Raw genomic sequence first — 6,818 nt, 5'->3', positions numbered from 1 at the left:
AGTGCAACCAATTATGACTAGTAATAATCAGATGCATAGAGATTAAAGATACATGTGCAAACGTGTGTTAGCATTAAAAATGTAGAAAACAGCATATCTTAAAATGAAGTAGAGATTTTCTTTAAAGGGTAAAAACTCATTCAATTTTATGTCCTACTGGGTTTATACTGAGTTCAATATTGTATGACTGTATTAGTTCAACTGTGAACCTAAAAATTTACAGCCACCTTTGAAAGAGATATATCCTTGCTCTGGAATGTGTTACTGAATATGTTAAAGCTGAATGAAATGCTTCTAAAAAAAAACTTGAAAATAAAATTTGAAAATAAAAAAAGAAACAAATAAATATAAAGAATACAGAGGGTTTAAGTTTATTGAGATAACAGTAGAAATCAATGAGTTGCAACACAAGAATGACATATAATCTAAGATATGATTCTTAGATTTCATCTAACCTTAATCAAAACAGAAAATTCATGATACTTTCTTACTAAGTTAAAAACAAAACTTTGAGCTGAGCCTTGGGTACAAATGAATTCTTAATGATGATATTCTTCTTAACTGAAATTGTTTCTCCGATATTGATTTCCTGCTTTATTACCTTGCTCCTAACTTTTTTCCTCTCTAGAATATGTTACAATTCAGCTTTCTCAAAGGAACGCATTTTCTTCTATTACTTGTGGTTTGTAATGCTCAATGCCTCATTTTCCCTGTGTCCATCCATCGCTCTTTAGTGAACATGTTCCTCTGCTTTTCAAACACACATACTGCCTTCATTTGTCAAAGCATACAGGTTTATTTAATTCCTAGTTGATCTGTTGACCATTTGAGGTAATTGCCAATTCTTGCATTTTTTTTCTCATTATCTCACTTTGAGTGTCTAGGAAGTAGCAGGAAATAATTTATGGTTTTGTCTTATACTCTACTCATGTCGAAAGTGCTTTAAAAAATTGTGGGCTGAAGAGATAGATAGCTTAGCAGTTAAGAATGCTTGCTGCTCTCACAGAAGACCTGAGTTTTATCCTCAGCACCATGTGGGAAGTTCATGAACTCCTGTAACTCCAGCTCCAAGGGATCCAACTCCCTCTTCTGTCCTCCATGGGCCCCCACACACATAATAATAAAAATAAAATAAGTTTAAAAAATTAAAGGACCCACATATTTCCTTAAGATTGAGCTTTATATTGATATGGTTATAGAAAATATAACTGATTTATTATATGAGTAAACAAAATAATGGTGATATTATAGAAATAAGTAAAATGTAGTTAGAAAAAAACCCCAGCACAATGCAAAGTGGCAAAAGACCTTATTCAGTAAAAATTTGAAATCTATTCAAAAGCTGTTAGTTTTTCTATGTAAGTTGTTTGTGCGTGGGTAACAATTTTATCAGCTTGCAATCAGAAGTATATTTTCAGTAACACCCAAATTATTTAGGTTAAAAAATTAAGTAAATATGAATATATCTCTTGTAGTTCCCTATAGTAGAAATGCAGCTTATTCTATGATTTTGGATTAAATCAACACTTAATACTCAAAAAGGAATACTTAAATTCCATAAAACATAATTAGCCTAAGCAAGCCATGTCTCCCACTTAACTGGGACTCTATGGACCATCTCCTTTTCCACTTTGTTCTAAGAGAAAAGTACTAATATTTCTATTAGTAGCTTGATCATTGAGCTATCTAGTAATAGCAGTGTGTGGTAGCTCTATTCCACTTCTCAAAATCATCTTAATAAAATTTCAAATGTATTAGAAGAATTTTAGGAAGGGAAATTAGCTTTCAATAAATCATATTGGGAAGTAATAATCACAAATTAAAATGTATGCTATATGAATTGTTATTGAGACTTCATGTGTGCAAGTAACATTTCTTATAAATTTATTATTTTCTATAGTGTGGCACGCTCCTATCATGTTAAGAGATTACTGGCTCTGTTTAAAAGAAAACAAACCCTGTCTCATAAAGAGTGCCTGTGTTTGGCAATTGATGCTGAAGGGAAAAAGAACCAAATCTATATGCCCCTTGATGTTGCTACTGTTACTTTGGAATGAAAAGAGAAGATCGTGGCCCAGACAGAAGTGTCCATGAAACACACTCATCGCACAGTGAAAATTGTCAAGATTACCTTGCTTTAACATTGGTCAGAGAAAACTCATAAGTATAAATATCCTAATTTGTTTTAGTAATGACATATGAATACTTTGCCAATGTACATTTTTAAAGAATAACAGCAAACTGAAAAACTGTATATTTAACTAAAGAAACTGGCTGAAGATGGAAAGATTTGAAACAGATGCCCTTTGTTTCACTAAATTTTCACCTTCCTGCTCTCCTGGCCCTGACACTGGTTAACAAAACCAACCTAACACAGTTCGATTTGAGTTTTGCACAGTTCATGACTTCCAGGAGGGAGTGACTTACAAAGATACAAAACGGGCTTCTGATAACCCACACGCCATTAAAGCTCTGCCTTGTAGTCTGCATCAGCATGCCTGTCTCACCCCACGGTCTGAGTGCCTCATCTTGCCCTGCGGAGCCCACTGGACAGACAGACTCTGACGCTCCACCCCTGCTCCCCAGTGCCAAGCACTTTGCTCTAAATTCCAATATGGCCTTTGTTCTAAATTCCAATATGGCCCCTTTTCCCAGGATGCCCCGGGACGCCCACTCTCTTCGGAGGAATGAGTAATTTTCGGGTTACACCCTATATCAAATTAAAGCACAAAATCTCATATTTAGTTCCAAAGAATCTGCTGATTCGTATGATAATTGGGTAATCTATGCGTTGGGGTTTACTACAAATTCACAACTCAAACTAGGAGTGAAATCTATCTGAAAACAACAACAAAAAAAAATAGAGTTCAGTTTAGGCTGTGTCAGGCAGAGTCCAGATTTTACAAAAGGATTGTTCTCATACAGCTACACTGCCCACATTTACAAAGAACCTGAGGGGAGGGAGGGCAAAAAATTTAGATTGCCGGACAGCATAATCAGAATGATAGTAGATTTTAAAACCTTTAATAACAGTAAAGACTGGGAGGAGAGTGCTAGATCTGTTCTAGTTTGGAGGTTTTGTTACATGAGAAGAGGATTAGATTTATTTTCTGGTACCACAGAAGGAAACTACCACCAATGTGCAGATAATCGAAAACATATTTTGATTGAATAGAAAAAAATAAAACAATGACAAGCTGCCTGACAACAGACACTTGCACCAGGTAATGACAGCATGCCACATCACCAAATGTATTCAGCAGATGCTTTCATACTTTTGCCAAAAGGATTCCAGTACCCAGAATCATACTATTGTAACGCTCCCTGTATTCTAGGACTTAGCTACAGAGACAAAGTGCAGTAACTGTAACAGTTTTAACTAGCTAACTGTGGTAGTTTGAATGAGAATATCCCCCATAGGCTCCAAGTACTTGGACACTTTGTCCCCAGTTGGTGGCAATGTTGCAGGAGGTCTTAGAAGATGAGTCCATGCTAGAGGAAGCATGTCACTGGGGGTGGGCTTAGGGAGTTCTTAAGCCTTGTCAGATTTCCAGTCTCTCTCTTCTTCCTGTCTGCTTGAAGATGTGAGTGCTTAGCTTCTGGTCCTACTCCAGCTACCTCTGTCACCATGCCTCCCTGCCATGATGGACTCTCCCTCCTTTGGAACCATAGGCTAAATAAACTCTTCCTTTTATAGGTTCCCTTAGTCATCGTTTTCTATTAGAGCAACAAAAAGTAACTAATACACTAACAGAACTCTATAATTGGAACAGAATACTTTTGATTTTGTCTGAAATTTGTCTAAAACACACTAGAATATAAACCTTAAGACTGATGCTGTAAGCCAAATGTAACATAGAATTTTATTAACTTATTATCTAACTTCTGGTAAAATAGTGACATTTCACCTTTACAATTTGGACCCAGGCTTTCAGCTGACTTAAATATTGAAATAAAGCCCTCTAAAAATGTTTGAATCATCTACTTCTTTTCAAATATAGCTATTTTTGTCTCAGGTCCCACAAATTCCAGATATACAGTAATCCAGATTTTAGAACAAAACAAAACAAAAAATCCAAGCACAATAATTATGAAAAAATACCATTATGACCAACAACTAACAAGGAAAACTGGTCATGACTAACATGAAATAATGACATTTTAAAGGGAATCATAATACTATAGAAAGGAAAACACTGCAGTATATAATGTAAGGGGGAAAGTATGTATAAAATTTTACAAGGAACATTCTTTTTACCCTGTTGGTAACAGAAAAATTTAGTTGGTGGTGTTATGAAAAGGGAGGTTGACATATGGATCAAAGCCAAAGATTAAAAGCATCACCTTAAAATATTTACTCAAGAGCCACAAAAGTTCATTTTAAGGTTAAGTAGCTCACATAATAGAAAAATTTTATCAAAGTTTACTCTAGGACTGGCTACACATCATATGTGTATAAAATGCCTAAAATTGAGCACATGATTAGGCACTGTAATGCCTTTGAAGTTCCATAAGCTTTTTAGTAGTGCCTTCACATTTATCAGGACTTGTTCTAAACAAGGAGCACTTTAATTTATGTTATTTTTACTTCTTGTGATCTAATGTATTTTCCCAACAGAACTCTATCAAATGGCTCCTGTAATTGCTACAGAAGAAAGTAAATTCAAAATCTTTTCTTTTTACCTATATAATTCTCATAATGCTTGAATCATTCCTTTCTTATCCTTTAATGTTTCATTTTAGAAATTAAAGAGAATAGTATTTTCATGTAAATCTTTACTTGATGTCTAGTTTTTTATTTATGGATATCTATGAAATTATTTCTGAAGGAGAAAATAAATTAAACAGCACAAAACAAAATGAGAAGAAAAATTTGGAAAAAAAACATGGCATCTTCTAGGGCATAATAAGGTTATCTAGGGCTGGAGAGATGGCTCAACAGTTAAGAGCACTGGCTGTTCTTGCAGAGGACCTGGGTTCAGTTCCCAACACCCACATGGCAGCTAACAACTGTCTGTATCTCCAGTTCCAGGGGATCTGGCGCCTTCTTCTGAAGGGCATTGCATAGCATGAGTGCACTTACATACATGCAGGAAATACACTCATACACATAAAATAAAAATAATAAATAAAATATTTAAAAATAATAAAATAAGGATATTTAACTGACAAGTAACTATATGCTAGTACACTCTCACAGTATTCACAAGTCTTCAATGCTATAAAAAGTTTTGAAAGATATTTGTGGCAATAAGTGTAACAGCAAGTAATGGGTGCATATATATATATTCACTGATTCTATATGTAGGGTTTTATTCTAAATTAATAACTAAATATTTCATATTTAGGAATTCTCATGAAAACTCAAAATCACCCAAAGGATCATGAGTAATACTTCTGAAATACATGCCATTGCATAATTATTGAATGAGACACAATTCAGATTTTAATTGACATGAAAAGACATTCAAGTTGCATAACCAGCCTGTAAAGCAGTATGTTTCAGGTAAATAATTCAATGTCTATAATTTGTGGAAAATAATTGTAGTTTTTTTTGGGGGGGCGGGGTGGCTAGCCTTCCCACCTACCACAGTTCAGAGCAGGCGCCCAGGTGGTGAGGCAGGTGAGAAGGGGCGGGGGGAGCGAAAGGGAGGCGGGCAGACGACTATCCTGTGCCTTGCCGGGCCAGGTGCCAGGGCCGGGCCTGGCGTCCTGGAGGGGGCCGCCTAGGATTAAACTATGCATCTGAATACAGGATCCGGAGGGGCTCAGGACCTGGGTGTGGGGTCGGGACTAGGGGTTCCGAAGTCCTCTAACCCGGTGCGGGGTCTGGGTGCATGGCCCCAGGGCGCCACCTGTGCGCGGTCAGACCGGTGCGCTCTGCTCCCTACCATTGAGGCCTGCGTTGTACCCCGAGCGCCTGAGAACCCACTTGTTGGCTGCGAGGGGTGTTCCCAGAGTCTCTGCAGGAGGTGAGCCCTTGCTGGGGCGACCTGGTTCCTGTGTACCTCCCCTCATTCCCTGTTCTAAGTTGTCTCAGTGGGCTCCGTGCCTGGCACATCCCCCTGGGGTTTCTAGGTTCTGCAGCCCTCCCTGAGGAAACCCCCAGCAGCCACCTGTTGTTGGTGGACTCTTTACTCTTCCCTCCACTGGGAAGCTCTGTCTCAGATGTCCTGGGTGACAGTCCCTTGTCATCTGTACTACCTTTTTTTTTTTTTTAATTTGGCTGTAAATTTTTAGGTTTACAGTTGAATTAATAGTTATACAATATTGTACTCATTATAAACCCTATGACATAAAATTAAATGAGGTTTTAAACTTTGAAAAAGATCTCCATTTCATTATTAAAATACAGTTTCATACAGAAAAGATTCATTTTTAATACAACAGACACTAAGATACATATGCGTTCCTAATCTCTATATATCTGATTATTACTAGTCACAGTCGGTGACTTTCTGAGCACCTTAGCGTCGTCTGAGCATGGATATAAAGTCATCAGGTAGATTTCAATGTTAATATTTTTCACATCTACTAATTATTAAGGAGCAAATTTTTATTCTTTGAAGATTTCTTTTTATACATCCACTTCCCAGGTAGCACCCTTCCATAGCCTCCCTCCTCCCACTAGAGCCCTTATACTCTGATATCTCTACTACTGTCTGCTGTGTTTACAGCACCCCCAGCCATTCCCCACTACTTGTCCTCCTGATGAATCTAGTCAGCCTACTAGCGGTAATCAGTTGTCAATATTCCTTTGGATAAGATTGGGGTCTGCTGTTCATTTTCCCAGTTCTATGCTGGGTTACTATCTGGGA

This window comes from Nannospalax galili, unplaced genomic scaffold (assembly GCF_000622305.1).
Source record: "Nannospalax galili isolate Female #2095 unplaced genomic scaffold, S.galili_v1.0 scaffold305, whole genome shotgun sequence".
NCBI lineage: Eukaryota > Metazoa > Chordata > Mammalia > Rodentia > Spalacidae > Nannospalax > Nannospalax galili.
Note: the sequence above shows the minus strand (reverse complement) of the source record.